Below are 12,287 nucleotides of genomic sequence, written 5' to 3'. Positions count from 1 at the left end.
GGAACTTGATTTGTAGACCAGGCTGGCCTCAAACTCACAGAGCTCCATCCTATTCAAAGATGATTTAACATTTGAGAATCAATAGCTGTGATTTAGCAGGGTAACAGAACAGAGGGGGAAAAATCACAGAATCATCTTAACAGAGGCAGAAAAAAAGCACCTCAAGAAATTTAGCACCACACAGGGTAAAAACTCTTCGGGACCTAGAAAGAGGACACTTTCTTCACCTGGAAAAGAGTCCGGACAGCAAGCCTGCAGAGCAATGGTCTTGGGATCTGGCATGAGGCAATGAAAACTCTGCCTCTTGCAGCCAGGGATGTACAGGGGGTCCAGGCTGTTGGATAGGATTGATGTAATAAAGGACTCAAAAGGCATAAAGGGTACAAGAACTGGGAAGCACGGAGTGAAGTTGTCATTATTGACAGCTGGCATGATTGTGCACATACCCAAGAAATCTCCATATTTTATAAATAATGAATTAAAGGGAAAGATGGACAAAGGTCATTTGTATCTTTATCTGATAGGCTATAGATACGTTTTAAATAAAATAGATCATATACAGTAGTCTCAATCAAATACCTAAGACTATATTTAATAAAAGTTCGTTCTTCAATAGCTGCAGACTGGAGAGCATAAAATGCCAGGCAGAGAGAGTAAAGAAATTTTAAGCAAAGTCACAGACAGGTTAGTTTTCATGAGCCCAAGGATCAGTGTGATGAAGAAAGATGTCAGTGCTGAAATTGATCTATGGTTTTAATGTAACAATAATTACAATCCCAGCAGATAATTTAAAACCCAACAAGACAATTTTAGATTTTTATGTAAAACATAAAGAATCAACAACAGCATACTCTCCCCAGTAACTTACACAGTCCATCTTAGAAAGCCGTATAGCCAGATAGCCACTCCCGGAGATAAAAACACTATGTTTGCACAGGCATGAACACAAGCTAAAGAAACATCATTGAAAAACCCAAAGTAGATCTACACGTGTGTTTAGTGATAGCAAAACACTTCATGATGTCACACCTATCGACAGCAGAAGCGGCAGAGGAGAGCAGAGCGGGGAGACTGTGCTTTGAAATAATTACAGCCCCGCCAGTTGAAGATGCTCACAGGGAAGAACCGTTCAGTCCTGCCTGACCCCACAGACGGAAGTTAACTTCAGGTGGATCACCATCACGGTGAAGTTTCGTTCTTAATCCTCGGATCCTAGGACGGGTACTTTGCTGTGGTAAGTCTTCACATGAAGGAGGGAGAGGGCCAGCCTCTTCCTCCTTTTCTCCTACTTACTTATGTCCTTCCAGGAAGAAGGATTTACTCTGTTTACAGTCTGAGGGGAGAGATTCCACCAGGGCAGGAAAGGCAAAGGAACAGAAAGCCAGTTGGTTACATTACGCCAGCAATCAGGAAACAGAATGTGAACAGGAAATGAGGCCAGACCGTAAATCCCACAACCTACCCCCAAGTAAGCGGAAAGGCTTCACCTCCCAGTGCATCTGTTATAGCCAAGAATCTTCTCTACTCTCAAAGGAGCTCACCCTCACAACCTTGTTCAAACCTATGTTCCAAAGGCCTCAGCACTCAATATCAGCCCATGAAGGGTTGAAGTTTCAACATATGGACATGGGGAGAATTATTATGTGGTCCAGAACAAGTGTTCTTATCAGCCCCAAAACATCAGTCATCAAACATCAATTGATTATAAGATGAACAAGTTGTGGTGATCTAAAGAAAGAAAGAAAGAAGGGAGGGAGGGAGGGAGGGAGGGAGGGAGGGAGGGAGGGAGGGAAGGAAGGAAGGAAGGAAGGAAGGAAGGAAGGAAGGAAGGAAGGAAGGAAGGAAGGAAGGAAGAAACTGAATGGGTTGTGATCCCTGGACTTGGGAGACAGGAAGGGAGTGGGTTCCAGGATAGCTTGGGCTATATAATGAGACTTGGTTTCAATGCCTCACCCTGCTAATTAACAACAACAACAACAACAACAACAACAACAACAACAACAACAGAGGGTTTCTCTGTATAGCCCTGGCTGTCCTGGAACTAGTTCTGTAACCAGGCTGGCCTTGAACTCACAGAGATCTGTCTGCTTCTGCCTCCCAAGTGCTGAGATTAAAGGCATGAACCACCACACCTAGCTAATAGTAATAGTAATTTTAAATGGAATATTATATAGTAGTGAGGGTGAATGTTACGGAAGCATTCATATCAGGGAGTCTCCCAGAGAACCCAGCCACCATGACATAAAGTTTTAAGATATCTTTATCCTGTGATGTTGGAAGCCAGACTACTGATACTTTGGGGAGACAGAAGTCAAGAGCAGCGCCAAGGGGGTACTGAGGGCACAGCTGTGTTCTGTACAGAGCTGAGTGGTAAGAACATGTGGACGAGCATTTTGTGGTAACTAACACAGCTGCCCAAATGTCATTTGCGCAATTTTTTGGACATATACCATACTGCAATGAAAACGCGTAGTAAAAACCACTGGGCCAGTGTGGGACAGATGGCTGGCCTGCTACAGGGGTGCTACTTGAGGGGTGCACCCGCTGTTTCTGGACAGCACCTCCCTCCAGAGCCCAGTGAAAACTTTGAGTTTGATCATGGGTGAGCGTCACTCAAACCTCAATAGAGGAACTATCTACTAGAAATGGGAAAGGAAAATCATAGTCTTCAAGAATGGCAGCGTCTGATACAGGCATGGTGGCTCACACTTGTGAACCTGGCATGAGAGAGATGGGGGTTACAGAGTGAGACTCTGAAGAGAGAGAGAGAGAGAGAAAAAAAGCAAACAAATAACAACAAAGAGAAGTGAACAAAGAAAAACCAAAGAGGGGCCATGAAAACATTGTCCAGTTCTTTTGCTTTTGTTGTCCGGAGAAACTAAAAGACTGGCTCCCCCTGTTCTAGGCAGAATACACACACACACACACACACACACACATGCACAGACAGGTGCGGAAAGAATTCATGGATGGCAGCGTCTAGTGATTCCGGCTGCTGAAAGTCAGTCATTGCCAGCAGTTGCCAGAATCTGGGGAAAGGCAGGAGAAGTTCCTGCTTTTGCCCCTCTGGATGGGATCCTGACATTGGGGAAACCTTGGTTTGGCCCTCCAAGACTTGGGAACCACAGAGCGTGGTGATGCACACCTTTAATTCCCACACTCAGGAGGCAGGGCCAGGCAGATCTCTGGGAATTTGAAGCCAGCCTGGTCTACATAGTTCTAGCTCAGCCTGTCTCAAAAAAACAAAACAAAACAAATAAACATAAAACAGAATTTCTGAGAACCTGAGGTCAAAGCAAAGCTACCTGGTCCACAGCCCATTTTGCTAGTTTCTGACCTTGACCTTTCTCCTGAGTCACACCTATAACTAAGCGTCTCCTTTATGTTGTCCCTTGGATCACTAATAGGCATTTCACATGTGTTGAAATTCACATGTCAAAGCCAACAGTCCAGTGTTCCTTCTTTCCTGCAGAGTCCCCATTTCATCCCCGTAACATGTATTGCCACCCACCAAAAATTTTAATTGAAAATATTAGAAGTCATCCTTGATTAGCCCCATTCCCTAAACTACTTTAATCCATCAGCAAATCCCATTAGTTTCACCTCCAAATAAATCCTGACTGTCACTGTCCTGGCCCTCTGAACCAGGGGCTTTTCCGGGTTGTTGGAGACTTATTCAAAGAATGGAAGGCATCAGCCAATAGCAAAGGGGCAAAAGGTGTCGTCCAAAGGCAAAGTGGAAGCACAAAATGGATATGCTGCAGGATGGCAGCAGGCTCTGAGGGAGATTTGCTCCCAGAAACCCTGGTAACTGCCTGGGGCTTCCTTATGCAAGTGGTAGCGAGGTTGGTTGCTAAGGGCAGGTTATAGGTGATTTTCTGTCTTGACTGCAGGCTTGAATTATATACGAGTTTCTTAGCTGTGCCTCTCCTTTCCCATGATGCACCTGATTTCAATCATACCCACATCTAAGCATGTATAGGGTACTATGAAGTCTTTCCCTAAAAAGTTCACTCATAGGACACAGTTTGCTTGGCGTCACAGGCACCTAAAAGCAGTTCAGATTGGCTGGACACACTACCTCTGTACCCAGGATGTGTCTAATCACAAAAGGGAATCAGTAGGAGTCACTAGGGATTGCTGGGGAGAAGTCATCAGTTGCTTTGTTCAGAGAGGTGTATGTGTAGATTGGTACAGGCTTGTGTAGATTGGTACAGGCATGTGTAGATTGATGCAGGCATGTGTAGATGGGTACAGGCATGTGTAGATTGATGCAGACATGTGTAGATTGATGCAGGTAGGTGTCCAAGCTGGTTAAGCCATCTTTGCAAAAATACTTGCCTCATCCCCATGTGTCTTAGACCTCACTGTAGCCATGGTGGTCACACCTATATTCTTTCTCAGCCTTGGCCCTGGCTGTCATCCTCTGAAAGCATAGGCTTTTGTTTTCTGAAATCTATTATTATTGTGTGCATATGATGTCCTGGGAGGACATACAAATGCCATAGCATATGTATTAAGATCAGAGGAACCATTATGTAGGTCCTAGGAGTCAGAATCAGGTCCTCACATTTGTGTATCATGTGCTTTACCAGCTGAGCCTTCTCTCCCAGGGTGACCTTCTAAAACTATGAATTGGAGCTGGGGATATAGCTCAGTAGCAGTGTTTGTCCAGCATGCCTGAGGCCCTAGGTTCAAACCGCAGCACCATCACAAACAAGCAAAACAATGAAGTAGTTCATACCACTCTCTGTTCAAATCCGTCTCTGACTTGCCATTGCACTTCAAAGAAGAGGTGACATTTGCCGTGATACAGAAGACATTTGTCATTTTCTTGGTTACCCAGAACCCTAACTCAGCTTCTACAAGCTCCATCTTGCCTTTGGAGTTTTGATGGATGGTTGTCCACTTCCCTCTCTAGAACATTCCACATTCCCTCTTTTTTGAGCTCCCTTCTCCCCAAAAAGTAAATATGGGACTCTAAGCTAATCAGCTGTACTCCCCCACTGTGGTAGCCCCGATATGTGTCATCTCCACATTATAGTTAAACTTTATCCTAGGTATGTCTGGGAAGGTGTTTTTGAGTGAGTTTAACCCTTGAATAGACAGAATGAGTCAAGTAGATTACCTACCTCTCAATATAGGTGGGTCTCATCCAAACAGTTGAAAGCCTAGGATAAAAACCGAAGTCTTGGATTGAAAGAATCCACCCTCTGCTTGCCTAACCTCAAGCTGGGATGTCAGTTTTCTCCTGCCCTTAGACCTGGAGTTGTAAGGTTTGGGCCAGAACTATGCTATCTGTGTTCCTGGGACTTCAGCTGCCCAGATGAAGATTTTTGGGGATTCTTAGTCTCTATAAACATAGAGCCAATTCCTCCTGGCAAATCTCTGAACAGCCCTGTCTAAGGGACCTGCAGTTGACTCAAGGTTTGACCTGCATTCACATGGAACATAAGCAGGGAGGGGGCTGCTGTCTGGTGCTCAGGGGTCAGTGCTCACAGGGATGGCAGCAGGAGGACCAGCTACAGTTAAGTCCAGCGATGGCTATGTGTTCCTCTCTTTTCTGCATCTGTCCCTCATAATCCCATGGGACTGAGCACCTCCGAATGAATTCCTTTGCCCATAGAATCCTGCATTCCATCTCTGTCACTCCCAACACAGATCTAGAGACATAGCTTCCAATACCCTACGTATTAAAGTCAGCATCGCTTTCCCAACCTGAGATTGCTACAATCCATTCCTGGGGTCTTTGCTCCCTAAACCCACCTTGGATCTTTGGCACTGGTATGAGGTGCCCTGCCCAGGTTTCTCTGTGGCTACTGCTTTTCTTATTGAGGACCCTGCTCAAAAGGCAGCTCCGTAGGTAGACTTTGCTGACCATGAGACTTAAAGCCAACCGCCTCTCTACCCAGTCTTCATTAACAACTTCTTTTCCTTACAGCACGGATAACTATCTTAAAGCATCCTATTTGCAGTCTCTCTTGTTTATGGTCCACCTTCCCCTCAGAAGCTATCTCAGGTCAGGACCAGGCTTGAATAATAAGGACCACAGCTCTCTACTTCCGTTCTGAGAAGAGGGAGGGAGCATCATTTGCAGGATGAAGAACCAAGGCCCCTCTTGAGAGACACCAAGTCAGATTTCTCAGAGGCCTTCTGCTGTGGCTTCTTCTTCATGCCTACTTCTGAATGTCAGGAGCTTAGGGTGCGAGAGGGTGGAAGTGGATGACACACCAGCTCTGCCCTTTTGTTTAAACCATTACCCGCTGCTGTTTATGCAGTTTATAAAGTCTCGTCAGCAAATTCCTTCAGCACTTCTGGAACTTTCCTCCTATTTCTTAGCTGTATTTAAAGTGCTGTCCTTTCTCTCCTCCACCTCGCAGCTCCTGTTCATGGGCCACAGTCACCTGTAGGCCGTGTGGCCCCTTTTCTATATGGCAAACTCTGTGGTAAGCATCGCACCCCTATCGATCCTTAATCCTTACCACAGGGGTGAGGTCAGGATAGGCAGCCCCATTTTCAGAGAGAAAAACTGAGACAGAAGATTTTGCTCACAGTCACCTATTTAATAAGATGGGAGCTAGATTCAGTTCTACACAGCCTACACTAAAGTCTATCATCTCAACCGTCACTTTATTGAATAGTGTCTGTATCCCATTTACCTTGAAATCTCTTCATATCAAAGTCAATTGGACTCCTCTCTGTGCTCCCAAGGCATTGAATGCACACCAGATTCCATCAAAACAAGTTGTATATTCATGATCCGTCTGTCCCATGAGCCCATATGCTCCTTAAGGACACTCTCTATGTATGCCTTACTTTGTCACTGTGCCTGGCACCTATTGTGTGCCTCACACAGAGCAGGTGCTCGGAGAAGCGTTGGATGGAAGACTGTAGGGATTCAACGATTATTTCCCACCATCTGCTCTGACTTCAGAGACAATGTCTCGGCTTCTAGGACCGTGGGCGTCACTTGACTAACACAGACAGTACCGGCAGCCAAGCAGCAGTTAAGGCAGCTGGTAGAGAGGTTGTACGATTGCCTGTTAGGATCCTGATTCATCCACCTCAAACTCATGTAGCTCAATGCAAGATGAGGACAGGGGTGGGGGTGTTGTAAACATTTTTAAAAGCAAGGGAGGGGGCTGAATGGACAGGAGGCCTGGCACTCTGGACTCCAGTTTCCCAGTCCAGGGGGATTCTTTCTGCTGCTTCATCTCTGGGTTACGTTCTAATAGTCATGACCCCTCATGACCATCTTTTGCTTGTTTCTAAGAGGGAAGCTCTCATGAGACAACATGCTAGAAAGAGGCCACCACCCCTTCTCAGCAGATCCAGCTGTACGCATGCATCTCAGACTATGAATACTCCAAGCCAGAAGTTTACAAACCCTGTTTTCTTGACTTAAGTAGCAGAACTCTTTTCTTTTAAGTAGATACATAAACTATGTAAGTACCAGGGGGTAATGGTTAAAACTAAATTGTAGAACCGGGGTCTCCTCCACCGCCATCCTCATGCCCACGGAGTGTATTGAAAACCATCAGCGTGCCACAACTACATCATTTCAAAGGTGACTCCAACTCCACAGAGCTTCCGCACCCTGCAGTCACGGGCTGCTTAGCTCAGCCTATGGATGGCATGTGACAGATCTAAAGGTTTGCCTCCAGACGCCCCTCTGCTTCCTTTTCCCATACACACGCCTGCTAATCCCGGTGATTAGCACAGTGCCGTCGATTCTTCTCCAGCGTGCATAACTTCAGGGCAGTCTGGGAGGCCTCCAGCCCCAATGCCATGCTTGTTAGGACCAAATGGAAACCTTCAGCTTTACTGACTGAGCTATCGCCCCAGAGCATTTTAATAGTAAAGGGTCTCGGGGAGGGGGTAGCTCTAATCAGATTCTTCATGCCTCGGACAAGAAAGGATTTATGGCAACTCATGAGCACACAGGTGGTTTAAGTGACCCTTAGTGTCCATTGCAGCCTTCTGGTTTGAGTACAGCATTGCATAGTGCTTGACAGAGAAGCGTTTCCTGGGTTCTCGGGAGGCAACCAGCTCTTGTTGCGTATTTGAGTCCATGGATGAGGAGAACTCCCATGATGCCCACAAGGGAGGCCATCTTTGTCCTCCTGTTTCAGCGGCTGTCAGCACCTGTGGACATGGGGATGTGTGCTTCTGCACTGCGCTGCCAGCCCTAGTTTCAAAGGAACAAAACAACAGTGACAGGCAAACCTCAGGAGAGCAGCTTCCTCCTTTCAGGCTGCAGCTCTGAGGTGAGCTTGAGAAGTCAACAGCTCCAGTGGGCGCCTCTGGCTTTCACTTCCTGGTTGCCCCTTTGGGGTCTGTTTGGCAGTGTTTCTCAGGTTAAATTCTTGGATGCCGGTCTAGAACCCACCTGTAACGGATGATTAGTCCAGATTGTCAGCTTGACTGCATTTAGAAATAACCTGGGAAACCACCTCTATCCGCGTCTGCAGGGTGTTTCTGGGGAGCTTTAGCTGAGCAAGGAAGATTCATCGTGAATGTGAGCAGCCACCTCATCCACCCTCCGCCATGATGCCTGAGCTAAAATAATCCCATTCGTTCCTGAAGCTGCTTTTGTCTCAGTGATGAGGAGGTAGCCCAGGCTGGACCACCCGGCTCCTCCAGATGTGCACACAGTTCTCTGCCTTAAACCCTTCTCTGCCTGAAAGAGTCAATAAGGTTCTTGGACTTTGCGTGTATACTCTAAATGATACACAGACTTACACAAAACAGTACAAACCTTCAACAACCACAAAAGAAAATGAAATGACCAGAAAAATAAGCACAAGAGTAGACAAAATGCATGTCATCCATTTTCTCCTTCTGCAAGGAGAAGAAGCTAGATTGTCTGTGAGCTTTCCATGAGTGACTTTACAAATGGAAGAAGCAAGTGTTTGATTATTGACAAAATCCGAAGCAAAGGCATTTCATTCATGGAAAAGTACCATTTGTTCTGGGATGAGGAAAAAAACAACCCTTTATGAATCTAGAAAGTACGGCTTCTGCTAAGTCAGTAGAAGTGATCTGGCTTGCTAACATTTGTTTTTAATGAAAAACAAAAACAGAATGCTGGATAAAGTGGGGTTTACCAACAGCACCATGATACCGGTGTACCTGGAAACTTCTATTTAAATTAATTCCATGAATATGCATTAATCCCCCAATCTCTCAGAGCAGGGTGAAGCTTTCTTTCTCTGATTAAGAGTCCTCTGATTTGAATTATAGTGCCATCTTTCCTATATAAATTATATCCACAATACATCATCTGTGATTTGGAGCTTCCCATTTGTTTAAACTGGGACACAAAAATCTGACAACTCATGAAGAATTCTGAGTGCATTTTTTTCTAGAATTTTTAAAAATAATCATTTCCCAGTTGTAATTGCTATAGCCACATCTACACAACACATCTACAGTACAGTTGTTCTCGTCATATCTACGTCTACATGTCCCTCATGCTCACCTTCATGAAGTCTTTCCAAATATTCCCCTTGAATTTATTGAACTAGGAAAGTCAATCTTATTTTTGGAATATTTTAATGTAAATAATATGTTATGACAATGGCAAGTTCAACTGGAATAAATGTGTTTGAGAACACAATAGACTTTGGTAAGCATACAGTTTTGCTGCTGTGATCGAGTGGGCGGGCAAACTACAGACTAAATTAATCAACCCAGAACATCCCATGAGTTTGAAAGGCAGGAGAACTAGAAGACAAAGATTGAATCAATGGTGGCTCCAGGAAGGTGGCGCGAACTAAGGACCAAACTGCCCATCCTTGACACGGTATCTCTGAGTTCTACAGCCAGCCCCAGAGCAGGGAACAACCTGGGCTGAGAGACTGTGTAAAATTCCCCTCAGGTCCCCACAGCAGAGCAGAATGACAACTGAAGACTTCTTGTCTCCACACACAGAACCTTGATCACAGTAATTCCTTTCTTATCATTTCCTTAATCTAAGGTGGAAGTTGATGGATTCCCCCGAATATAATCTGGTGAAGCACTTCCGCCATGACAGATCACACACCCTAATCACACACACGGCTTATTATGTTCATGGACAGAACTGGGATTTCAAAGGAGAAGTCAGATGGATGGTGGTTCTTCAGACAACTGTACATAAGCACTGTTTTTATCAAGGAGGCATCTGAAGGGCTCTAATACCAGGGAGTTAGAGCTTCCTTAGCCTGACAAGTACCTGGAGGGCGGCTATTTTCATTGTCCATCAAGAGTAGGCTAAAGCTTTCCCAATCAGTCCAAACAGGAGCAAGGAAGGATTGATTGGCATGGGGGTGGGGGGGCGCGGGGGCGCGTACTTTGGAGAGCAATTCAAAGGAGAAAAAAGTGATAGCCTATTGTTATCAGAAGGGTGAATACCTAATGCTACCCTGTGTGGTTTGCCTGTATTTTAATCACAGGCAGCTGAACTGTAGAAATGTGAGTGTGATTGGAAAATGACTCCTTTTCTTCCAGTTTCCTTTACACACCCCAAAAAGAGCCAGTTATTTTCTTTTAAAATACATTCAATAAAAAAATCAACCCAGAAACACCAGTATCCCTACTACTTTCTCGAGACATTTTTACTTCCTAAAGCAGATTATATTTTCAGATTTAATTAACTTTTAATGAGCACAAACACTTCTCCCAGCACAGCGCTAGGCTCTCTCATGTGGATTATCTTTATTTAATAAACGACTAAAGTCAAATTTTACTTACATCTCCTGATGTAGCTTTTAACCCAGATATGTGCCAGCCTCTGTGTTGGGGAGAAGTGGACTAAAAAACAGACCTTACATTTCCCATAGCCAATTAGTAAGCTCTTACCTGAAAATATTGGATTTTTTTCTGTGTAAGTATGGTATGGGCAATTACAGTGACTTATGGTGATATGGAATAATTACTATGAGCCATTGTGAGTTAAAAATGTAAGTTGAGAGGCTGGAAAAATGGCTCAGATGTTGAGAGCAATGACTGCTCTTCCAGAGGACCCTGGTTCAATTCCCAGCACCCACATGGGCACTCACAACTATCTATAATTCCAATTCTAGGGGATCTGTCACTCTTATACATATAGGCAAAATATTAATGCACATAAAATAAAAATAAATTTAAAAAAATATAAGTCGATGATTCCATTTCTCTAAGTAATATACACATAAAAATAGGATGGGAGAAACCATTTCAAAGTTATCATTGATACCTACAGGGGTGAATGATTTGAGCAAATATTGTAGACCTGTAAGTTTGCAGGGTCTATGTCTAAATAAACCCAGCCAACAAGGATTGAGAGAATTTTAAGTTGTACCTGTCAGTCTGGGAAGATGGCTCAGGGCGAACGTAGAGTGCTTGCTGAACGAGCATGAAGAACTGAGTTTAGATTCCTAGGTCCCACATAAAAGTAGTCAGGCATGGTAGTATACAGGGAAGATTACAGGGAGAGGGAGACAGGAGAATTCCTAGAGATTGCTGGAGAGCTAGTGCAGCCAATCAGTAAACCTCAAGTACGGTGAGTGATTCTGTCTTTAAAAAAATAAGGTGGAAAGTATAATGTGCATCTCTGGTCTCCACATGCACACACATACCTGTATACATATATGCACACACACACACACACACACACACACACACACACACACACACACACACACACACTGTTCCTGTACAGAGCTTATACAGACTGTTCTCCATGTTAATCCCTAAACAATACAGCATATCAACCATTTGCATAGCATTTGCATTATATTAGGTATTATAAGTAATCTAGATAAACGATTTAAAGCATATGGGAGGGTGTGTGTGTTATATGCAAATAACCCATTTTAAATAAGGGCCTTGAGCATCCTTAGATTTTCCTTCCTGCAGGGGGTCATGGAATTAACTCCCTGCCGTCCTGAAGAAACAAGTGTATATTTAATAAAAAATTAAATAGAAATTTGGACGTAAGAGCCTTTGTGCTAGAGATGTCTGAAAACCTGGTAGACACAAGTGACATCCTTCTGCATCTTCCTGTCTGAGTCAGCTCAGCAGTCTGTGTTTAAGTAGCTAGGGACTATCCCTCAAACACCCCAAAGACAGGAAGTCTTACAATAACAGGAGAGGTTAGTCACTTCCAGCGAAGCACACAGTGGGAGGATGGGTTGTTCAGCTGCTAGACTAGCAGTTTCCCAAAGGTTACCTACAAACGACCAGAGTCTGAGGGTCGCTGTGGGAAGGGACGGGAGCCTGGGATTCATCAGCCACAGGAACAACCTGAAGCTCACACTTTCAGA

This window comes from Peromyscus maniculatus, chromosome 10 (genome assembly GCF_049852395.1).
Source record: "Peromyscus maniculatus bairdii isolate BWxNUB_F1_BW_parent chromosome 10, HU_Pman_BW_mat_3.1, whole genome shotgun sequence".
Classification (NCBI taxonomy): domain Eukaryota; kingdom Metazoa; phylum Chordata; class Mammalia; order Rodentia; family Cricetidae; genus Peromyscus; species Peromyscus maniculatus.
The sequence above is the reverse complement of the archived record's forward strand: the minus strand, read 5'-3'. Positions refer to the sequence as shown.